Genomic DNA, 26208 nt, shown 5'->3' on the forward strand with positions numbered 1-26208 from the left:
TTAATGATATCAGTCTAATTGAAGCAGTTGCTCTCCAGGTGGTGCTGAGAAAATGGAGAATTGTGAGATTGAGACTAGTTACAGCAGAGCAAAACTCCCAGAGACCTTTGTCCCCACAATAAACAGCTTAGGGGCTGGGCAAGGTGGCTCACGCCTGTAATCCCAACACTTTGAGAAGCCAAGCTGGGCTGATCACTTGAGGTCAGGAGTTCGAGACCAGCCTGACCAACATGGTGAAACCCCATCGCTACTAAAATAATAATAATAATAAAATAGGTGCATATACACAAAAATTAGCTGGGTGTGGTGGCGTGTTCCTGTAATCCCAGCTACTGGGGAGGCTGAGGCATGAGAATTGCTTGAACTCGGGAGGTGGAGGTTGCAGTAAGCCTAAATCGCGCCACTGCACTCCAGCCTGGGAGACAGAGCAAGACTCAGTCTCAAAAATAAAAATAAATAAATAAATAAACAAGTAAATAGCTTAAGGACTAAGGAGCAATGAGGAATCATTGACTGTTAATAAAGTAGTTAACGACAATATTAAACTGAGCTTTGGAGTAATAAAATAGAAAGCATTTTGGAGTCAAAATTTCTGGGTGTGATCCTCAGGGTACTCCTACAAGCCAGCCACGTTGCCAGGAAGAGCAGTCTCCCGGCATTTGCACTCAGTAAGCTCAACCTTGACAAGGAAAGCACAAAAAACACAGAGGTGGGTCTTCTGGGGTCCAGTCGTGTTTCCAGAATTGATTATGAAAGCAGAATCTTAAAACGTGGTCAGGAGTTCTTTGGGCAAAGAAAAGGAGAGGCATTTGATTCTGGTTACTCAGTCCAACATATTTTGCTCGGGACCGCATGTGTGAAAGTCAGGACGTGGCATTCAAGTGATAAGGAAGAAAAAGAAGGTGGTAATCTCAGAAGCCTCCTGGTTTATCAGCACTGGTCCACATGGCAGGAGAATCACTGGTGGGTCAAGTCAAAGAAGGTGTTACACTAACTGAAATGATGCCTGAAGATTTGTCTTAAACACCTTGTCCACTGGGACCCTCCTCCCATATCAAGGTTAATTTCTCTAACTTTGTTCTAATTTTCCAAAGCAGGATCTCCATCAGCAATTATTTCAAACTTTATACAAATCTGCTTTCTGCCTGAACTGTCACAAACCCACTATGAAACCTGATTTGTTATATTCGGAGTATTTTTTTTCCTAAGGCAATACTGACTGCTCTGTAAAGTAATGACTAAAAGGAACCGTCCCCCAAAATCTCTTGTCAACAGAAGAGAAAAAAAAGTAGAGAGAAAAAATACCTGCCTGGCACAGGTATTGTAAATGGAGCCATCAAAACTCACTGTGGGTTTTTGTGATAAATAAACACACAAGGCAGGCATTTGGGTGAGAAACTATTTCTATTTTAATGCAAGACAGACAGACCAATACATCAGCCTTCTGCCTGTTAATTCTCATAATATGTTGTCTCAATTTGCCCACTTTCCTCTTCGCTATGGGACAAATTTTTAAAATACATTAGTGACATGCACTTGGTCCAAGTTAGACATTAGTTCAAGGTAAAACCCTACAGTGGGGTTTCTCTGAAATACCCAAAATCAGCCCTATGTCAACAACAACAACAACAACAACATCAAAATATTACACTACTGCTCTCTGCTCGCCTAGTAAATTTATAATCTGAGAAGCCCTATAGCAGAGATGATTTTTGTGCCACCCTTGGAATTCCCAAAACTGATATCTTTGCTTGGAAATCCCAAAAGGCAGAGTCTCAATATGACTATTCTCCTTGGAATTTCTAGGATTTTGTGAGTCTGAATGCACAAGTGATTAATGACACATCTCCTGAAAAAGATAAATTATGCCAAAGGTATTGAGTAGTCTATGATTAACAAAGGCAGAAGCAAATGGATACTTTAGAAGGTAAAATACTTCCTGTTGGTCACTTTATTGATTCTGATGACAAAACTGGAGAGAAGTAGGGGAAAGGAAAATTGCATATGATCTCCTTTTGTTCATTTGCATCCTTCATTTATGGCAAGATGAATGCCCACAGGTGACAGTGTAGCCTGATCAGCATTTGATATCTTGGAGAAGATGAGCAGGTGGTCAGGCTGCTCTTCAGAGATTTCTAAAGACAAGTTGTTACAGAAAAATAGTTCACCTTGTAGGACCTTGCTCAGAGACTTTAATACACTCGGGAGGTATTGAGGTTGTTGACACAGCACCAAACATCACATTTTCAGACAACAGCATGTAAGAGTAGGAAGACACAATGGGACTAAACCTGCATGTGCCATTATTTTTATTAGGAGGGAAACAGTCCCATGAACCACTCCTGAGATGTTTCCTTAGGTCTCTTTGCCAGAATTGTGTCACATGCCCATAAAATAGCTGGAAAAGCGGTTATTAATGCAAACCTATGGTGTTTTAATTCCACGGTGGGAGGTGGGAATGGTCAGTTTGGAGGAATGGGGAGAAATTGTGGAGTAGTCAGCCAATGGTGCTATGTAACTTATTCCTAACTTTTATTGATCGTGGCTACAATCAGGCACCACTACCTCTGAGCTTTCCATGAAATCTCATTTCCCAGGTGAGATCAATGCCACTCACCTTTGCTTTCGTCAGAACCTTTGCCTGTCATCATTGCGTCTCTGTGGCACTGCATTGAAATGTGCATGTTTCTCTATCCCTCCTTACAAAGGGTGAGCTCCTTGAAGTCAGTGGATATATCTAGCTCATGATTACATAAGCACCACCTGGTGTACTGCTTGGCATACAACAGATATTTTAAAATATATAACATTTAATTGAATGTTTTCAAGACACATTTCATTTCTAATTTGACAGCGTTTGGATTACATACTGAAAACTTGTCTACAGGTTTTGGTTTTCCAACCTGTTTTGAAAGAAAAATAATATAAAATATGAAACTCAAGGAATAATTTCTTCTGAGGCCTGGCATTTAATCATTTCATTAGTCTCACTAAAGGGATAAATTAACTGCGGCCTCAGAGAGAGACTTGCTTTAGCAATCTGGGCTCACTGTAGGGAACAGAAACCCCTGTAAGTATTTTAAATAGAATGTAAATTAACACAAGGAATTATGTGTTTATGGAATCCTGGAAGAACTGGAGGAGCTTGCAAGAGTTAAGCTTAGAATACATTCTGCCGTAGGTGCTGGGAGACGCAAAAGTGGCTGATACAGGTGCCATCAGTACTGCAGCAACCGCTTCTTGGTAACCACGTGGCCAAAACTTGACATTCTGCCAGAAATTACAGCAGGAAGAGGGCCTCCTCTTCACTCCTCTCTTCTAAATCACTTAAGTGAATGTAATTTATAGAGCCAAATTTGTGTCAGATGCCTGGTTGCAACAGAGCCAAGAAGGGTTGATTTTGCTTTCCAGTCTTTATTACGTTAAAAATAGCAGAGCAAGATGATAATGTGGATGCTGTCCATTGAACATATCCAGTGTACTTCCTGAGAGTCATTCAATGAGTAATCGGTAGGGAAGGACCTGATCTTCTAACCTACAGTCATAGGTAATATTGATGGTATTCAAGGAATTAGCACTGTGGTGGCTCTCAATTACTGGAAGAGAGTGGGAAGATTTCTAAGGTAGAAGAATTGCACAGTAAAACCGGTCTCAGGTTCTCCAGGGTACCCACTTGCAGAATTCCTGACCCATAAACATTCGCTTTTCTCTTTTCAGTTTGTGGCTTTGCTGCTCCAATGAGATTATCACAACACACATGGGCTTAGTCAGGAACTTTAAAGCTGGATGCTGCAGCCTATTTATGGCTACCATGCACGGTAGAAAATATGCATTTTAAAAATCCAACTCATAATTTTAGATTTAAAAAGCGATCTATGTTAATTTAGCATTTTAGAAAAGCTTCAGAAAGGAAATAAAAATCACTTTCTAACTGAGACTCAGGCAGATGCTAAGCCCTAGCAAAAACCTGGGCTGATACAGTCACTGTGCTTGTATAATCTGCTTAGATCTCCACTTGGAGATGACACCCAGCCTAAAGGAAGATGCCACTTCAAGTTTTACTGAATTCTGAAGTCTTACCACCATGAGCTGTGGGCAACTAGGAGGAAAAATACATTCAGGCACCTGATTTGTCAAAAGCCTGGTTTGACATTATAATTGAGAACCCAGAGGTGATGCTTGAGAGCGCCCTGGCGTTCCGTTCATGGCCGTAAGTCTTAAATCTGTCATCACGTCCTTCTGACTTGTCTTTGAAATGCTACTCGTGTCTGTACACACTTAGATAGGCTCTGATGTATCTAAGGATACTTCAGACATGGGATATATCATCTTGTGTGTCCAATTGTTCATTTATTCATTTACTATTTTAAAATCAGATGATTTAGTAGAGAAAAATCTTTGTCAGGCTATCCATTCCTTATATCCAAACAATCTATTCTCTATATTAATTGTAGAGTTTTCTTCTTAAAGCAGGGGTCTAATATTTCAATATTTTTTCAATTATTTGCGTCAGAAACAACGCCAGTGACTAGAGTCTAAAAATCAGATAAGCAAAGTCCTTGCCCTGAAGAAATTCATAGCCAAATGAGGCAACACATAATAGCAGTTAAACAGATGGGCTCGGCCAGGCGCGGTGGCTCAGGCCTGTAATCCCAGCACTTTGGGAGTCCAAAGCTGGCGGATCGTGAGGTCAGGAGATCAAGACAATCCTGGCCAACACGGTGAAACACCGTCTGTACTAAAAATACAAAAATTAGCTGCGCATGGTGGTGTGTGCCTACAATCGCAGCTACTCAAGAGGCTGAGGCAGGAGAATCGCTTAAACCAGGGAGTCAGAAGTTGCGGTGAGCCGAGATCGTGCCGCTGCACTCCAGCCTGGCGACAGAGTGCGACTCCGTCTCAAAATAAATATATATCAAGTGCATGTGCTTATATGCCCAGCTTGGTAGAAAATGCTTTGGCATTGGTGACCTTTTTAATGCCATCCACACAAGATTATCATGCAAATAAAATTATCCCTCATTTTTAAGTGAGAAAACTAAGGCTTAAAGTTGTGTAAACTAGACAGGAAGAAAACATAACTTAGTGGTTATGATTATATGTTCATTAAATAGTCAGCAAACATTAAAGTCTGGGCTCCAAAACTTATCAGTAGTACTATAGGTAAGATCTTAAGCTTCCTGTGCTTATCTCACCAGTCAAATCTCAATAAAAATAGTACATGACTCATAGAGTGGTTACAAGGGCAAAACAAAAAGGTTTATGGCATTTCTTAGGCCAGTGCTTGGTGATTAGTAAGCTCTCTAATGTCAGTTACTATCATCATATAACTTGCCAGAAATCCTTGATGTTAAGATGTTACAGAGCTGAGATTTTCACCCAGATTGATCTCATTCCTGAACTCATTCTTTTTACAACATTGCATTAACGCACCTCCAACAGCATTTTGTTATTCAGTAAGGAGGGTAATTAGCAACACTACCCAGGTCAAATGTGCAGTCAGATGTGTACCTTAGATGAAAGCTACTACTGCAAGGTTGAAAAGATTAAAATCTTGGAGGAACCTAAAGAAGCCAGAACCCTCCTATAGATGCTACTGTGGACTAGACTGTCGCTAAATAGGTACAGACACAGTGAATTCCAGTTTGAAAATTACATTTTAAATTATTGACTATAGAAATCTGCTAAATAAGTGCAAATGAGTAAGTGAATCAGGATTGAGAATACTGTCTGAATGGTGTTATTTTGTCATGCCTAGAAACTCACTTCCCTTAATGAGTACTTTGTTTATTCAGGATTTCATTTTCTCCTTCAGTCAAATTTCTAACTTTTAGAAAAAATTTCATTCCATCGAAATTATAAAATAATTTTTTGTGATGTTTTCATGGAATTTTTGTTTTGTTTTGTTTAAGTTTCCACTCTATAAATAATTATCTCATTTTCTTTATTCTTATCGGGGTTTTTTAAGGTTTTATTGAAATGTACATACAGGAAAGAGTTCAAATAAAGAGCTCAAAGCATGATCAGAAAGTGAACACATCTGGTGACTAGTATCCAGTAAAACATCACCAACACTTCAGAGTTGATTTTGTGCCCCTGCCAAATACTAATCTTTCTCTACTTCTCAAGATAACCGTTATCTTGAATTCAAACACCAAAATTACTGTGGCCTTTTTTTTTTTTTTTGGTCTACTTTAACATACATTGAACTAAATATCACTTAGTTTGCCATTTTATCTCTTACGTTATTTTTATGAATTTGGCAAATCTTTGTGAGTTTTATTCATGTTCCTTTGAGGAAGCACTGTTTATTGGCCCTTTGGATGTCCTCTTCTGATAGAGGCCTGCTTATGGCTTTACCCACCTCCTATTTTTAATTGTTAGAGTTATTTTTTCTTATTGATTTCTAGATGTTCTTTATGTATATTCTGGTTATGAAACTTTCATTGATTATAGGTGTTCATAAATACCTCCTCCAACTTTGTGGCTTTAGTTATCACTTTGTAATAATATATTTTGATGAATAGAGGTTATTGATTTTAGTAGGGACTTATTTATCGATATTTTGTCTGCTGTTTTTTCTTCCATTTAATTTTTTTCTCTATTAATATCTAAAAAATAATCCATTTTATCTTTCACATTTAGAGGTAGAATCAGGCCACATTTTATAATTCCCTTTAGAATGGGATGGGAGTCTACGGTAATATTTTACAACGTTATATTCACTTGTCTCAGCAACATGTATGAAAACCCTTGTACTTTCCTACTGTTCCATAATACCACCTTTACAGTAAGCTATTTATCTTTTATAAGTGGGACTAATTTTTAATTCTCTTATCAGTTATGTTTATATTAACCATCTGCTACATTAAGAGTCTATGCTTGTGCTGATAGAACCCTGTCCTGATTACTATAACTTTCTAAAATGTCTTCACATTGAGAGAAGTGAAATATTTTGTTTTGCTGTTCTTCAATTTTGTGTAGACTATCCTTGCCCATTGCATTCTCAAACACAATTTAAAGTTGAGTGGAAAAAACACCTGTACCTGGAGTTTTCTTTGTGAGAAGATTTTAAACTACAAATTAGTGTATTTAGATATATAATACTATTTAGATTTTTTTTTTACTTCTGTCAGCATTAATAACCTGTTTTCTTTTCAAGGAACATATTTTTTATCTAGATATCTATGTGTACTAACATGAAGCTACTAATTATACTCTAATATTTTTGATGATAATTGATCTGTAATAAAGTTCTCTTTTTTATTCCTGATACTTACCTGTGTAATCTCTCTCTCTCTCTCTCTCTCTCTCCTCTCTCTCTCTCTCTCTCTCAAGTTTGACGTCATCTTAACATGTTTTAGGGAAATTTTAAAGAAAATAAAATGCACAGATGTAAAATACATCTGTGAATTTTACCCAGTTCACTGAGTTAATACCCAGTTCACTGAATTTTTATAATTTTATTCACTAATGAAACCACTATTCCAAAAGGACGGGTAAGGTTTTTTTACTCAAAAAAAAAAAAAAAAAAAAAGTTGTATTTAAAAAGTTGAGGAATTCAACCCTAACTCTGATGACACAGAAAATTCCCCCAGACCACTTTCTTCTGTCAAATTCCCCACACTGGCAACCTTTTACTGAGTTATGTCAACATCGATTATTTTTGCTTGACCTTGGTATGATTCCATTTATGTGACACCAAGGTCAAGCAAAAATAATCTGTGTCTTCAGTGTCCTCTTCCTTCACCCAACATACTGTGTTTTGTGAATTATTTGTGTAATTTTTTATATCAGCATTCTCTTCTTTCTTATTGCTGAGAAATATCCCATTATATAAATATATCATAAATTGCTTATTAATACCCCTGTTGATAGACTTTGGGTTGTTTCTAGATTTGAGCAATTATAAATAAGTCCATTATGATAATGAACTGTCTTGTATAAATTACTTATTGAATCTGCGTTTATATTTTAGGTAAATGCCCTTAGACATAGATGTGCTGCAGTAAAATGCAGATACAAGTTTACACACACACACACAAGCACATACACATGCACATACATTTACTAAACAGCTTTTCCTAGTTATAATGACATTTAAAATTTCCACCTGGAAACTCTCGGTTTATGTGTGATGCCGAGAGCTGGAAAAAACATTGCTCCACCCCTACAACAACAGCAACTGACTACAAGTTTATGACTTGTGTGAATCTGTGAGAAATAAGGTCATAGGAATGTGATGCATCAGAAATCTAAGGAGACAGGTGCCTATTTATTGTTGCAATTCTCCGAAATTCCTGTTTGTTATTCAGAAAACAGAAGCAAAAAACTTGATATATGAAGGAAATTGAAAGAAGTGGGAATTCTGCGGAAATCAAATTCTGCTGTCAAGAAACTAAACACATAGAGGGCCCAGAATCGAAGGAATTGACTGAAGATCCAGGAGGAAGGGTAAACAGTGGCAGGCTCAAGTTCAGCTTTGCACTCCAAGTGAATCAGTAGATCAGCAACAATGCATGTTTTCTACGAAATGGATACTGCCTCCCTCTCACCTTTCAATCACTGGGAGAGAATCTCTGAAAACTGAAATAATACTAGAAAGGGAATTCTGGAGAGTATACTTCAGCCTTGGCAAGTTGACACATCAAAAATTCACCACAGCCAACTCTATGAAAATCCATTAATTATCAAAATACAAAAAATTCAGATAAATATTGTGTGGTATAAATCTAATAAATAATTCACTTACACTAGAAAAATCACCTCCATGTTAAAATGTTTATTTTCATTTTTATACAGTTTTAAATTAAGCTATGCCTTCAATCTTCCAATGATGAATATATTTCACAAATGAAATTGTTAGTGTCATCTTTATATTATATATTAGTGAACGAGAATTTTCAAGTCTAATAGCTCTTTTAGAAAAGATATATAATTGTCCCATGAATAGTTACATTTTGGGAAAGAAGAGAGGAAAGAAAGAGAGAGACAGAGAGAAAGAAAGAAAAAGAAAGAAAGAAGGAAAGAAAGAAAGAAAGAAAGAAAGAAAGAAAAAGAGAAAATGAAAGTGAGAAGGAAATAGAGAAGCATAGAGAAAGAAGGAAAGAAAGAAAAAAAGAGAAGGAAGGGAAGGAAGGAAGGAAGGAAGGAAGGAAAGAAGGAAGGAAGGGGGAGGGGAGGGAGGACGAGAGAGAGCGGAAGGGAGGGAGAGAGGAAGGAAGGAAGGGAGGGAAGGGAAGGAAGGAAAGGAAGGAAGGAACGAAAAGAAAGTTGACACATATTTGATGTCAAAAAGTGCTAGTGACTGTTCTATGAACCGTGACGTGCAGTTAAATGTTCACAACTAGTCCCTCTATCATAGAGTCTACAGATAAAATACTGGAAATGCAGATAAACAGCAGAGTCTGTTGTTGTTTAGTATAAGTGAGTCCCAAGTATTATATGTCTAATGCAACAATATTTCAGATAGACAACACATACACGCACACACACACACATACACACATGCACACATTATCCTAAATATTGCAGGAGATGTGTTTATTTATAGTAAAAAGTTATTTGAGGTTAATCTAGAATTCAAGTTTAACTGCGCATCCTCCATTTTTATTTGCTAAATCTGGCCACCATATTTGGGGCTGAAAAAGCCCAGCTGTTTCGATTTTCCAGTTTCTGTGATATAAATACACCTGAGGTATAAATACCCTTAACAAGACTCTGTGACCAAAGTTTACATCCATTTTATAGATGAATCAATTCGTAAAATAGAAGTTTGGTTAAGAAACATGTTTAAGTTGACATAACTAGTGTTACAGAGGGAATTCAACCCCAACTCTGATGACAAAGCTATATTCTTTTCAGAACTGCGACTTGCTTTTCCAGGTTGATCCATCTATGCAGACTTTACCACAAGAGGAGAGGATGCATAACTAGGGGCTGATTTGTGATTACGTATCAAGGTTAGAAAACAGTATGTTTTACCTCCTGAAAAGAACCAGCTGTGCTTCAAGTATAAGCGGTGAGAAAAAGTACAGCTAGAAGACAAATCAGGAGACACCAGCCAGTCACACCAGGGATTAGCTGTATGACTTTAGCCTCTTGGCATTTCTGAATCTCAATTTTTGTCTAATTAGATAGTAAGTTCTGAAGGAGCAAAGACTAATGCTAAATAGCCCCTCAGTAACAATGCCAAAAACAAAAACAACAATTGAGTAGTTAAGAAGCCACAAAAGGCCGGGCGCGGTGGCTCACGCCTGTAATCCCAGCACTTTGGGAGGCCGAGGTGGGCGGATCACAAGGTCAGGAGATCGAGACCATGGTGAAACCCCGTCTCTACTAAAAATACAAAAAATTAGCCGGGCGCGGTGGCGGGCGCCTGTAGTCCCAGCTACTCAGGAGGCTGAGGCAGGAGAATGGCGTGAACCCGGGAGGCGGAGCTTGCAGTGAGCGGAGATCGCGCCACTGCACTCCTGCCTGGGCGACAGAGCGAGACTCCGTCTCAAAAAAAAAAAAAAAAAAAAAAAAGAAGCCACAAAAAAGTGAAAAATCAGAGTCAAAATTTATTTCATAAACATGCCCAATCCAGACTTATTTATAATGGTAAAATAATGAGAATGACTTAATTTTTCTTTTAAAAAAGGTAAAATAAATGACACTATAATCACAGAAAAGAATTATTCTATCATTAAAGTGATGTTTATCTTATCCTATTAGTTATCTACATTATATCTTTAAAAACATGTTAATTGAATAAATAGTAGACACCAAATTGCATGTACAATATCATTTCAACCGTCCCTACCAGTCCTGATGTACAGTAATCACATCACAAGTATTTGTCAAGTGAAAACTGTAAAATAAATAGAAAAAAGACTATAAAAACTTAGATATTAAATGAAATTGCCCTTGCTTTTTGACCTATATATATATATTGTCTTGCTTCTTTTTGTTTTTTATGTATGTCTTTATTTTCTCAATTGAGTACATATTGAGTTCATTGTAAAATGAGCTACAACGATCTAAAAACAAACTAAAAATACTGCTGATTGATCCACTGTATAGGGATCTCACATGTAGGGAGATTGACTAAAGGCTCTGACAGTCCAATCCTAATTCTCTAACTCAGCTTCCCAAAGCGCTGGGATTACAGGCATGAGCCTCTCTGATGCCTACATCCTCATATAAGATGTCCACATCCTCAAAATTTCTCATGGGCCTGACAAGATCCCAGGACGCTAGACTGTGTTATCCACAGGATTCGATCAGCGGTGTTAATGGTCCATACTTGAACAGAGCTTGGTGCTGTGTCATTCTTCCTCCTTTTTTTTTTCCCACTTCTCTTATTCTCTCTGGAGGGCTCTGACGTTTCCATATTTTTCTGTGTTCTCAGTCCTTCTTCCCTTCTACTTCCCTTTTTCCCAGCTTTATCTAGCTATTGAGATCAATATTATTTGATCATCAAGAAGAATAAAAATCTTTGTTTCTGCTTAAAGTTACTCAGGGGGTGCTCAAAGGGATACCAGTGGAAGGATAATAGAAGCACAGAGAGACAGAAAGACCAAGAAAATAAGCATAGTCATAACTTGAGACATAAATCTGACCTCAGACCACAACAAAAACCTAGAGAAAAAAATGATCGTATAGGTAGTAAACCTTGCACATTCGTTCTACTTCTGTAATTCCATGGTCTTATGAATCACTGAGGTAGCATTTGAGCCACATATTGAAAGATACTATTCACTATTTATAGTAAGAAAGAAATCATAAAATGCCACACAGTTAAATAACCTGAACATTTCGAAAGAGGAATAAGAAAATCCTGTATAGTATCTGAAATTTTCATAGACGAAATATTGACACTTCTCATTTGTTTTGGTCTTTGTTGTTTATATAATTCAACTCAGGAAAGGAAAAATCCATCCTGTATTAAAAAGTAAATAGAAAAATATGCTGTTCAGGGTTAAAGTAGCCATGGTGCTTTTGAAAACGAAAACCAATGATGCTGTGTGGCTCCTTTTTATGTTTATTCCCTGCCCCTTGTCCCACGGAGGTGACATTTTATCATTCATTTGCTTTATGAAAATTTGAGACTTTTTTAAAGTCTTACATTTAACTTGAATTTCTTTTTATTCAATTTCCAATGATGGAGGTGACAGAAGATTGAAGATACCTTAAATCAAATATTTTAATATGTAGATAACCAGGTTTTTCTGTTTGAGTACAGAATTTGATTTAACTGTAAGAGTATATATTTTGAATCCTGCTTAAAACAAACAAAAAGCAAACAAGAAACCTCACATTTTATTGGGTACTTCCTGTGTATTAAAATTTATACTGGCTTTTTTTCCTTATGTCATTTTATTTAATCCTTCCAAGAGTTCTGAATCTCAATTTTTGTCCAATTAGATAGTAGGTTTTCTTTTCTCCTAGTTTACAGATACAAATAATTGAAATGATTGCTTTATGACAGGTAAAATATACAGATAAAAGTTAACAAAGAAAGTCTGAGGGGGAATCCACACAGACTTTTGTTCAGAATACTCATTGAACTATGAAATATAAATGTGCTTATTATATGATAATATTTAGAAGTTACTGGGAGAGCCCACCCTCCTATTACACTCCTCCTTATTGTCAAAGGATTAGTGACTCTTTTCCAAATGGCAGTGTTTTTAGTAAGAAAAAGGAATAAGATTTTATTACCTTAAAGTTGTTTATTAGATTCATTAATTTAAAAAAAATTAATTGACCTTCCCAGTTATATTCAAAGGCCTTCTCTAAAGGATTGTATGTTTATATAGGCAATTATTTCTCATCTGTTCTCAACAGAATAGCCAGCAAGATTGTTTTACTCATTAGTCAGATATATTAAGGTTCTTCAGAGAAACAGGACCAATAGCAAATCTATCTATGCACCTATCGTCTATCTATCTAAAGATACTTATTATGAGAGATTGGCCTAAGCAATAGCAGAACAGATGGTGTGAGCCCTAGGTTAAGGATGGGAGAAGACAGATGTCTGGGAATAAGCAATTAGGTAGGGGGAGCAAATTCTCCCTTCCTCCACTTTTTATTCTAGTTGGGCCCTCAATTGATTGGATGATGCTCCCCTACATTGGTGATGACAGATTGTCTTTACTCAGTCTACTGATTCAAATGTTCACCTCTTCCAGAAACATCCTCACAGATACACCCAGAAATATGTTTGATCAGCTCTCCAATCATCTTTCAGCCCAGTCGGGTTGACGCAGACATTTAACCATCCCAAGGGGATTTGGGACATAGGCCCTATCACGTCTTCCCTGGAACTCATGGCAGTAGAGGACTGCTGTGGTGCAACACGAGAACTACGTTCTAATCTGCTCACTCTCTTTCTAGCTGTGCCACCATGGGCAAGCCACTTACCCTCTCTGAGCACACTGCTCATCATCAGGAAAACAGAAATAACAGTAACCTGTCTTTCAGAGGCTGCCCTTCACTCTCCAATTTAAAACTTTAACAGCCTTTAACATTTGCTGTCTTTCTCCATGTTATTTTCTCATTAGTATTTATCGTTGTTTTACATTTTTATTTTTTTAATGATTTTCTAAAGTAGAATACAAGCTGTAGGATAACAAGGTAGGCACAGTCTCTACCCTCAGAACCTACATTCCTTCAAGGAAGATGTGTTACTAAACCAGTAATGACAAGAACATACACTGTACATTCCTTCAAGGAAGATGTGTTACTAAACCAGTAATGACAAGAACATACACTGTTATGACAGAAGCCCATGGAGGTCTGGGAATCCAGAAAAAGGGCCACTGGTCCGGGCTTGTTTAGAAAGCGAATGAATCTTAGGATATTTACCATTATTCACTGTCCTTTAGATGATATAGTCTCTTTATGCTAAAGGGATAGTAGAGTCAGAGGTCCCCAGGATCTGAGTTGTGCTGTTGATTGACCACTCATAACCAGTGTCAGAGAAATGTTCATACTCCTGGGATCCATTCAGAGAAGGAAACAGATGTTGCCTGAGGACATGATGTGAGGTTCAGAGAAGTGAATTGTTTTGCACATGGCCGACAGACAACTGTGTGCTATAAATTACAGTCATTGTGACCAGATTCAAGGGTTTTTCTCCAGCAACTTTGTTCACCTTTTGTCATAGGGTAACATGATAAAAGAAATAACAAATATAGATGGAATCAAAATATTCTCAAGAAACGAGTGGACTGCACAAGGTAAGTCAGAATAGAAAGTTCAACTCAAAGAAGCATATTGTGACCTTTCTGAAAATGGATTGCACACACCCCTTCTGCAAAACACAGATCAGGATGCACCTTTGATGCTTGTATTTCTGGGACCTCATCTCTTTCAGGCATTCACTGCATCTTTGCAGCTCCCCCATCTCTATTTTACATAGCTCATACCTCCCTTGATTTTCTAGAATTCAGGCAGGCAATTCATTTTGGCAGATCACAGATTTTTAAAAATGGATATACCACAAATATTGGAGTTCTATAGGAGAGTCATAAAATAAAATAAATGTGGGGATAGGATCCATATATTTATTTTGAAACAAATAGCTAGGAAATTGAGGCATGAGGAAGTATTGATGCCAATGACTGGCCTTAAGGCTATGCTGCCTTAAGATAACAGTAAGTCTTTTGCTGGTAGTAAATGAGAGAAGAAGGTTAATGCTGTGCAAATATTAAAATATTGTAACACTAAGATTCTCTGTCTTCAATATGTGTTAATTACTAGAATAGACCTTTCAGGGAAATTAGTGTATGGCTAGTACTCGTCAGCATGGCAATTTTTTAGCTACTTATCTGCTGAGCAGGCGTCCTTCCTGCCATTTCCTCCCCATATATTCAACCTCTTCCCAACTCTGAATGGTGTCCAATACAGGATGCTTTGCCTAAAATGTAGTGACTAAGTCCTGATAATTATGAAAATATGTCAATTATTAAAATGCTGTTAAAGCAGGCACATGGGATCATATGCTACAGAGAGGGAAAAAGGATTCATTACCCCAATTGCAGGTTATGAGGGAGTTAGATAAGGAATTTCTGAACAGAGAACAGTTTCCACCACTTACAAGAAACAATCTCTCTGTTACTGCAATGTCTCTTCATCCTTTACAGGCCAGTAGGGCTCTTGGAAGGGTTCCTGAGAAGCGCAAGGGGAAACTCACGCCGATGCTGTTATATTGGAGAGCCTTTTGAGATCCTTAGCACAAATCTGTAAGGTCCTCAGATTAAACCTGCTTGTTTCCAGTGTGTGTCAGCTGAGTGGCTCATGACGTTCAGCAGTTAAGATGCTGGTTTATCTGAGAGGGGACACACCTTCTGCAGACCCCCAGTGATGAAACCTAGCCACGTGCAACCAAGGTGAACGTAGCTCTGCCATAGTTCCCTCGAAGTCTGCCACTGCTGTAATCCTTATGATGTTTTGCCACTGCAGTTTCGCTGGAAGCCACCGCACCACCGCCCCCATGGTGGTTACGCCACAATGTCCTACTATCAACACACCTTCATGTTTTATCTCTCAAATGTAATATTAGATTGGTTAACTTGCACTCCATTGAAAAATTTGAGATTATATAGCCTTGTCAACATTATTGTAGGAAAAGGTGTCAACGTAAGGAAGGAGCAGGATGTCTTCCACTCATGGGTGGATAGAAGGATGTTGGTAAGCCTCTGTTTGGATCTAGAGAGAAACGCATGAATCCTGTGGGGCTGTCAATTACCATCTGAGAAATTCATTTCTTAACTTGTGAACACTAGCTCAGGAAGAATAATGTAAAAGAATAACACATCTGAGCTTCTGGTCACCTTTTCATATTCACCATGTTTATAGGCTTATTTTTGGTCATAGTAGAAGGCAGTAAAACCCTTGAGGAAATAGACAAGTAAACAACAACAATAACAAACAACAACAAAAAATAACAACCAAAAAATGCATTTTTTTTTCCAAGAAGAGAGAAGGGGAATCACTATACTGAATTTCATAGGTAATTTTGGCTGCTAATGGAGATAGTCACTGAGGAAGGCTGAATGCACTCTGAGTCTGAAATATGGAAGAGTGGACGATTCTGCAGAGTAGGCCTACAGTGGAGGAGCACAGGAAAATATTCAACGCAGGAAAAAATTGTGGACCACCTACTTAAGGAGGAATTCCAAAGATTTACTGTACAACATAGTACCTATAGTCAATAATATGGTATTGTGCACTTTAAGATATGTTAAGAAAAATAGGTCTCATGCAAAGTGTTCTTACCAAGAAATGAACAAACAAAAAACACAAGGAAATCTGTGGAAGTGAGAGACATTTAGTACCTTGATTGTGGTGATGGTGTCATGAGCTTATCCATCTGTCGAATTTCATCAAACTGTGCACATTAAATATGTGCAATTTTGTATATCAAGTATTTTTCAATACAGCTAAAAATACATACTTTATTAAAAAATAAGAATTTTTTTGAATACAGAACATTGAATAGTTTTAACGAAGAAGGCATCTATGGCTTGACAAGAGGAAGTCCTCAACCCTAACTCAGCCATTGACTAATCACACACTGTGACCTCTTCTCCCTGGTGTTATGGTCTCATTTATTTAATATAAGGGCAGGAAGGTCATTCTCTCAAATTCGTGTAGATTTTCACAACAGCCAAGTGATTTATGCTAAATAGAAATATAATCTGTTAACCAACAATCATGATATATATTTTTCTTAATGAGCAATCTGAACATAATGATAGCATTGTTTTGTATTAAAGGTTAAAATAATAAATATAAAATTCCTAGCAGAGTGCCTGAAACACATAAATACTGTTTACTATTAAGACTATTATTATTTATTATCATTATTTTTATTTCTATTAAGCCAGCAAATATGGTGAAATCTTCCAGATGCCCTTGCTGAAGGACTCCAGGTATCAAAGAGAAGTAGCCATTTGTTAGACAGCTGTTCAGTTAACCTGTCTGTCCTAATTAAAAACACCTGCACATACTGTCCCCAATTCAATCTGAGTCTATGGCAGTGACAAAGTCTGTGGGATTTGGGTTACCTCATGGGTGGTGAACCATATCGTTTGATAGATCACTCTCTGAAAAGCCAGCTATCCTTCATGTTTGAAACTATTAAACATGAAAGCTCATTACAACAATAATGACTGTTTTGATATTTCCAACTAGCTCTAGTGAGGTGGCCACCAGAGAGTCCTCAATGAGGCGTAAAGTATTGGCTATGCGGTGGGTGTAAAGCCCAACTGGCCCATTGGTTTTCACAAATCTTACCTACTGGGGATAATGTTAAGTACAGCGATGACTTGGCACGTAGTGGCCTAATTCAAAGTCAACCACCCATGTTCTTTCTACTACGGACTACTGAGGAGTCAGGTTCTTTTGATTCTTAGCACCGCTTATACTAAAAAGCACCATATAATGGCTATTTGGATGCTATTATTATTATTGATGTAACTCTGTGCACTTTACAACACTCTTCCAAACTGATTTTTTTTCCTATAGTCCTTAAAATTATTCTGTAAGAACAGAGCAGTTTATTATACATCACTTTAAACTGCAGCTTATCATTAGCCACTATTATTCATAGCCACTATTATTTAAAGATTCAGAATGTAATTCACATTTAAACAAGTAGTAAGAGGTGTGTTGCAGACACATTCATGCCTATGCTGACTGCCATGCAGAGCCCAAGGGAAAGGAGAAGATGTGAATTCCCTTCAGGAGTTTATATTCCAGGATTGGAATGAGATTTGTTCACTCACTTTGTATGTGTCTCTTTACTCAGTAGATGATATGGTTTGGCTGTGTCCCCACCCAGATCTCATGTTGAATTGTAGTCCCATAATTCCAACATTTTGTGGGAGGATTCTGGGGGCTGGTAATTGAATCATGAGGGTGATCTTTCCCATGCTGTTCTTGTGATAGTGAATAAGTCTTATGAGATCTGGTGGTTTTCAAAACAGTAGTTTTCTTGCACAAGTTCTCTCTTTGTAAGACATGACTTGCTCCTCCTTGCCTTCTACCATGATTGTGAGGCCTCCTTAGCCATGTGGAACTGTTAAGTCCATTAAACCTCTTTTTTCCATAAATTGCCCAGTCTCAGGTATGTCTTTATCAACAGCATGTAAATGGACTAATACAGTAGACTTTGTGCAAAGTCCTTCCACCTAAGTGGACGTAGCTGAAGGTTTTGGTACCATTCTTTGTGTAGCTGATGGTCAAGGGGAGGGTAGACGTCTATTGGAGGGGAGAGCGCCAGCAGCATGAAAATCGTTCATGGAAATTGTGCATCATGGAGACTAGGCATGAGACAATCACAGGCCAAAGTCAATTGGCCACACTGCGTTACATATGATCTATGAATATGCAACTCTGACAGAATTCAATGGATGTGTAATCTAGGCTTCCTGAGACAATCTCAGTCTCCATTTAGTGTCCTACACCACTGTTTAGAGCTGAATGAGACATTTCTTTCTAAATTCTGATTCAGAGTATATCACGATATATTGCCAGCCCAGAGAAGATTAGGAGGAAGTATACAAATGCTGACAAAGCAAAAAAGTCATTTCAGAGAGTAACTCTTCAGTGAATAAATAATGACATTGTAAATATTGAAGGGAAACTGTGACTTCTCTAAGCTCTCTTGCTTATTTTCTGGTTTTATTTCTTTTTGTTTGTTTGTTTGTTTTTTCTTTTGCTGCCTTAAACAGCCTTTTGAGAGTCAGCCAAGAGAAATCACCCAAGCTTGGCCTTGGTAATCATGTGCAGAAAGACAAAAATTTCTATATTCTTTCTTGAGATGTTCATTCCCCTTTATCTCAGAAAGAGATAAAAAAAAAAAGGCTTCAATTCATAGCAAACACCTTCGGGCTTCCCATCCTTCAGAACCTTAGGTTCTTATACATAGAGCTTCAAAGCTAACTTAAGTCAGTCGCAACCACTATTACTCTTTGGGGAGGACAGTATGGGTGATAGGGACCTACATGCTCATCACTGAGACCATGCCACTTATTTCATAGTAAGGACACTGAGCATTAGAATTAGGAAGTAAATGTCCAAATCACACAAGAGGTTGTACTAGGAATGTTGTTAGAACACTTTTCACCAAGTTCAGAAACTCTTCTAAAATTCCACTAGAGAAAGAAACAGGATAATATTTAATGGCATGATCAATGGTTCCCGGAAACTCACTGGCACAGCTAGAAATAATCAGGTTCCTGTCTCCCAGTCCACTCCTCTTTCCCTTCACCACATTAAATCACTGATCAGGCTTATGGAAAACTGGACTGCAGTCTGCAAGGGCAATTGGATAAGATGAGATAGGAAATAAGTAACATGAAGAAATGTAGAAGAAACTGAGGTTGCTTAACCTGGGAAGAAAAAACCTTAGGTATGGGTTCATAATCACTTATATTTAGATATGCTGAAGATACTTTAGTGGGTGAGTTTCAAAATTAATTCAGCTAGTGTTTATGATCAGATACTGTGGAGCTTAATTGGTTGAGTTTGAATACCAACTCTTTCTCTTAATCAATTAATTTTTCTGAGCCTAGTTTCCCAATTGTCATGGAGATGTTTGTAGTACCAATCTTAGAATCTTGATGTGAGAATTGGATAAATGTTCACATTTGAAACATCTATCACAGGGCCTGGTAAATAGAAACCACTCTATGTATAACATATCGCTATGAATATTTCCTTCAAGATACAGGGCCTGGTCCAAAGTGGAAAAGATAACAGGAAACTGAACTCAGTCCCAAGTCAGAGCATTAGGAGTCAGAATTGTCAACAAATAGAAGAAGTTGATCTAGAGGGACAGAATTCCCTGATATTGGAAGTGTGCAAACAGTGCAAACAGAGTGCAAACCCACTTAGCATTCAATGACATCAATAAGAAGAAAATTAAAATGAATTCGGCATTCTTTTTGAGATCTAAAAACTTTCAAAGATTCCACAGCTTAGAATAAACATTTTCAGACATTTTATTTATTTTTTTTTATTTTTTTTATTTTTTGAGACGGAGTCTCACCCTTTCACCCATGCTGGAGTGCAATGGCACCATCTCGACTCACTGCAATCTCTGCCTCTCGGGTTCAAGTGATTCTCCTGCTCCAGCCTCCCCAGTAGCTGGGATTACAGGCACGTGCCACCATGCCCAGTTAATTTTTTGTATCTTTAGTAGAGATGAGTTTTTGACATGTTGACCAGGCTGGTCTCTAACTCTTGACCTCGTGATCCTCCCACTTTGGCCTCCCAAAGTGCTGGGATTACAAGTGTGAGCCACCACACCCGGCCAACCACCACATCCGACCTTCAGAAACATTTTAAATGACCATTGGTCAAGGTAATATTCCTGGTTGACATTTTCAGCCTTATATTATCAATGATAGGCTGACTGTAGAATATGTTGTCTAAGTAACAATGATTTTCAGAGGAAAATGGTGATGGTATTAATAATTATGCTGGAACTTTGCTGGGTTAACTAGACCCTGTAATAACCTTGGTTTCTGACTATGTATAACTGGATTGCATGTATGTAAGCAAAAAGTATATGCATTTATGTTATATAAGAAACCAGTATAAGACAAATTCCACCTTGAATCCATCATGAGGAATGGTATCAAGACCAATTTTATGTCAAGATGTGAAGCTGGGGGACTGAATTTAGATTTAAAAGAAAATCATATGAGTATTTCAAGAGTGGTGTCATTTGGAACTGCACTATCTATTCTGTACTCTGTTTTTAAGAGTCCACATCTACATGGTCAATACTGCTCCTGGATTAGGCAATGCCACAGACTACTTTTATTACATAGCTCCTTAAATCTCTCTCTCCCTCTCTTTTCTTTCTTTTTTTTTTTTTTGTTTTGAGACGGGGTTTCTCTCTTGTTGCCCAGGCTGGCGTGCAATGGCACAATCTTGGCTCACTGCAAATTCTGCCCCCTGGGTTCAAGCGATTCTCCTGTCTGAGCCTCCTGAGTAGCAGGGATTACAGGCACCCATGACCACATCTGGCTAATTATTTGTATTTTTAGTAGAGACGGGGTTTCGCCATGTTGGCCAGACCAGTCTTCAACTTCTGACCTCAGGTGATCCACCTGCCTAGGCCTCCCAAAGTGCTGGAATTACAGACGTGAGCCATGCCTCGCCTGATAGTTCCTTATCTCTTAAACAGTCTGCTGTTAGCAATCAGTAGTCCTCCATTTTCTTGGTCAAAAGTTCACCTTTATACTCTATGAGATTTTGATAAATGATCATGGAGCTGGGGAAAGAAACAAATGCCAAAATGTTTACCTGAAGTATCTCAAGATGTTGAGAGAACAGAGGAAGAAAACAGATGACTTAAATTAAGGCAAATATCTTAAAATTAATGAAGATGCCCTGAAAGAATGCTCACTCCTTTCATGACTGTATAGCATAGGTGATTACGATGGCAGAAAGGAGTCCGGAAAGCGAGGACATGGAGATAACTATGTTTCCTTCTTGCTGGAGAAAGATTGAGACCAGTTAGAATTAGCATGAAGTACATACATGTACTTGGTGCCCTTTCTATGCCTAGTACTGTTTATAGACTCTATTCCATTTAGTGCTATTCAAGAGGAAGCATTCTATGTCCACTGCAAGTGTCCTGTCCTTGGAGTGTGCTCCTGTGGTCCAAATGACCACCTAGAGAACATGCCACCGAGACAACTCCAGTGTCTCATCAGGAAGAACTAGATAACCCTTAAAGTCCCTAAGAGTTCTATTTCCAAACTTACCTTAAGGGAAAAATAAAAATAAAAATTACAAAATTTAAACATCCCGGCCAGGCGCTGGTGGCTCACACCTGTAATCCCAGCACTTTGGGAGGCCGAGGTGGGCAGATCATGAGGTCAGGAGTTCAAGTCCAGCCTGGCCAACATAGTGAAACTCTGTCTCTACTAAAAATACAAAAAATTAGCCAATCACAGTGGCAGGCAGCTGTAATCCCAGATACTCGGGAGGCTGAGGCAGGAGAATTGCTTGAACCTGGGAGGTGGAGGTTGCAGTGAGCCGAGATCACGCCATTGCACTCCAGCCTGGACAACAAGAGTGAGACTCCATCTCAAAAAAAGGAAAGAAAACAAAATTAAAAAGTCCCTAAGAGTCACAGAATTACAAGATTTCTACCTACAAGAACTCTCTGATATACTAGTCGACCTTAAGTAAATGGGGGGAAAAAAAACGGGGAACAAAAAAACTCCAGACTGTATCTATATGTCTACACGTAGATCTGTGTCTTTGTCTCTTTATATCTATAGCTCTCTTCCTAGGCTAGATAAGTGTACATTGGAATTAAACTTAATGACGTTATTTGAATCTGCTTTTTCCCTTTCATTTTCCTGTACGGACTGCATCTACTTCAATAACATTAATAATGATTATTATATTTTCAAACTCCTCTCTATTTTATGCATATCTTTTTCATATATATCATTTCATTTCTGCCTCAAGACAATAAAATTATGGAAAGACCTTCATTCTTCACTTAGCCACCTTCAGAATATAGTTCAGTTTTACCCACTAGACTGGGTAAGAAAACCTTTACTCATAATATGATTTAATTCCATCTTTGCCACATTTTTCCAGATGTAAAATCGCCATGTTTCCTCTGCAGAATTATTGACACAGCACTGGTAAATGTATCCCCTTGAGGAGAAAAATCACCGTAAATAACTTCTCTTTAAAGAGAAAGGCGTATTGGATTTTTACACCAGCAACATGAGTGCTTGTTAAATACAGAATGATGCTCATATCCCCTCTGGCATTAAAAAACCCATGTCAAGCTCTCTCAAGCCCAAAGGTAAGTCAGAAAAAAAGGATGCCTTCATCTTTTTGGAGTGAAGCTATGGCTGCCACCGGAAATTAATAAAGCACCAAAGCAAGAAGAATGTCTTTATTTCTACCTTCGCAATCTGTTGAACCCACCCACGTGGAGTAAATGAAGGAAAAGTTGTAGTCAATTCATTTTCAGTTAGCACTCATTACTTCATCAAAAAGAATATTTTTCCCAACGAAAATAGTATTGTTATTTTTTAAGTTTGGCTTTGAAAAATATGAAAATCTGTGCTAAATAATTTGCAATATTTGGAAATTATTCTGCCATGAGTAGCAATGCAGTTTGAATATCACCTTGAAACAGAGACTACCTACCTGTCTTTGCCCTTCTGGCCATTAAAAATGTGATTTGTACACTTAGGAATGTTCTGTCAGACTGTATGATTAGGGGTAATAAATAAAATACCCCTTCCCTGCTCAAATTTTGAATAAATACTTGGAACTAACACTTGGAAAATACGTGGCAATCAGAGAATCCACATTTCATATTTATTACAAAGATAGACTGGAGGATACATACCACGACAGCTAAGATGAGCTGGTTTGATCCCCACCTAATTCCTCCGTAATCTACCTAGACATAGGAGAGCCCAGCCAAGTGAACACTTGAATCTACAGAGTCACACTTAACCAAATATGTTTCTCACTTTTTCACATGCATGGGATAAAGAGAGCAAATAAAATGCTAGTATTTCAGATATTTGAGAGATTTGAATCTATCCACGCAGGACACGTGGACTAGTAGCTGAGGCCCACCTGTGATGTAAGTAAGTCCCTCCAGGACTACAGAGTCTTTTTGTGGTTCAAAATGGGAGGAGAATTTAGAGAAAATTCCTTAAAATAAAAACTAGATAAATGGGGGAACAAAACATCTCTTTCTAAAACGAATTACTCAATAATGCATATGGAAGAACACCTAAATGAATGTATTAATTAAGTCACTTTTGATAAGAATTACCATATTTTTGAGTGTTACTAAACCTGGGGATTAAAATAATTTTAAAAACTATGTTTTACTACGTGTGCTTACAGAAAATGGGAGATCAGTATTGAGTTGACATGTATTGAAGAATCAGCATGTGCTACCTCCTTTTCTGTGTACTTTCTATCATTCTAATTCAATTAACCAGAAGGTCCTATAAGGAAGGTCTTATTATGTTTCTTATTTAAAATATTTGGAAATGGAGACACAGGGAAGTGGAGCAACTGCCTGTGTAATGTCTTAGTCCATTTTGTGCTGCTATAACAGAATACCACAAACAGGATAATGTATAATAAATAGCCATTTATTTGGCTCATGTTTCTGGAAAAGTTCAAGAGCATGGTTCTAACATCTAATGAGACTCTTTGTGTGAGGAAAAGCATCTTCATGCATGTTCTTGAAAAAATATGACATCACATGGAATTATGGGAGTACAGCATCATAAATCTATCCTGGTTTGTTTCATTTATTTTGTTGAGATGTAGTCTCACGCTGTCACCCAGACCAGGCTGGAGTTCAGTGGCATGATCTCAGCTCGCTGCAACCTGTGCCTGCTGAGTTGAAGGGATTCTCCTGCCTCAGCCTCCCAAGTAGCTGGGATTATAGGCGCACAACACCACGCCTGGCTATATATATATATATATTTTTTTTTTTTTTTTTTTTTTTTCCGTAGAGACGGGGTTTCACCACGTTGGCCAGGCTGGTCACAAACACCCAACCTCAGGTGATCCACCTGCCTCAGCCTCCCAAAGTACTGGGATTACAGGCGTGAGCCACCGTGCCCAGCCTATCCTGGTATGTTTTAATCTCCTTGAGAACAGAAACTATGTTTATTTCAACAGTATTACACTAGCGGAGGGACTTGAATAGTTGACCAATAAATATATATTAAATGTTAAATAAAACAGTCTTCATGAATTTCCAAACAATGGTACAAATTAAGTTCCAGATGCCATCATCATTCTGTGATTATTATCAACAATTTTCTTTATCCATGGAGACTCACTAAGGCCAGACACTGATGACTTAGGAAGACTATCTGGTTATCTGGAGGGTATGATAAACCAGCATGAGATTTGGGGTTATGACCATACCTGTTGCCGGAAGGTCAACAATCATGTAGGTAAGAATAAGTGCACTGAGACTCTAAGAAACATCACTCAGCTTCTGGGGTAAAAAAAAAAAAAAAAAACTAAATGGAATTAGTTACGTTTTTCCAGATGATATCCAAGCAATATGGCGATAAAGCAAAGGTGGTACACTTGGAAAGCAAACTATAAGATTGGTCATAAGCACATGATGCAAATAGAAAAGAAGGGTATATCTGCCCACTTACACCTGAGTCCATTTCTAGCATGATGTTTTACCATAAGGCATACCTTGAATTCTACTTCGGACATTGGTGCAAAATGAAGCTGCAAGTTGGAATACAGAGTACAGGAGACATAAACTCTCATTCCTCAGGAAAAAATTCTAGTGCAAGTATCAGTACCTACTAGTAAATAAGAGTTCTGCTGATGGGCCTGAAGCATAAAGGCAGTTAGCCTTAGGAAGAATTGGCTCTGGAATTATACAAGTATTGACTTTCCAAGGATGACCAACTGTCTTTCACTGGTCTCAATAAAATGGCAAGGGTTGATGAGTTCAAATAAACCAGGGTGCCCAGATTTAATGTATAGGAGTTCACGATTGACTGTCGTATTTCTCCAGCCTTCAGATATTCCTGTTTGAAATCTGCCTTTGCAATCACTAGGCATATGAATCAGATTTGATCACTAGCCATCAGAGAGCACACACACACACAAAAAATGGAGTATGACAACAAGATTGTATCACTTCTAAAAGTAAACAATAATAACATCTGCCATATTCAGGTCGTTGTAAGGATTAAAAGAGGTTGTAAATCACATAACACAGTGTCTATTACCTAGGAGAGTGCTGATAGAGGCTATCTGATTTTTAAACGAAATAGTGATTAAAACAGTTTAATAGCCTTCACACAGCTGAATTGCCCACTATCACTTGCCAGACACCTATTTACTGAGGCACAGTTTTGGTCATAGAACACATGGGACAATGCCACAGAATAATATTTATGCCACTAATGCAAGCATCCATGGTTCTTGAATAGTGTCCAAGCCATCTTTTTCATTCTAACATTTTGCTGTGCATGCCCAATGTGCATGCTAAGCAGATGGAAATGGAGTCTATTTTCCATACCCATGATTCCCATTTATGTCTTATGTTTTTCTCTGAGATGTCAGGAATTCTTAGCCATGGGCCCTGTATTACTTCCAGGAGTAACTACATGCATTTTAAAGCAGAAATTGGCACACTTTTTCTGTAAAGGATCA

This window comes from Trachypithecus francoisi, unplaced genomic scaffold, assembly GCF_009764315.1.
Source record: "Trachypithecus francoisi isolate TF-2019V2 unplaced genomic scaffold, Tfra_2.0 Lachesis_group7, whole genome shotgun sequence".
Lineage (NCBI taxonomy): Eukaryota > Metazoa > Chordata > Mammalia > Primates > Cercopithecidae > Trachypithecus > Trachypithecus francoisi.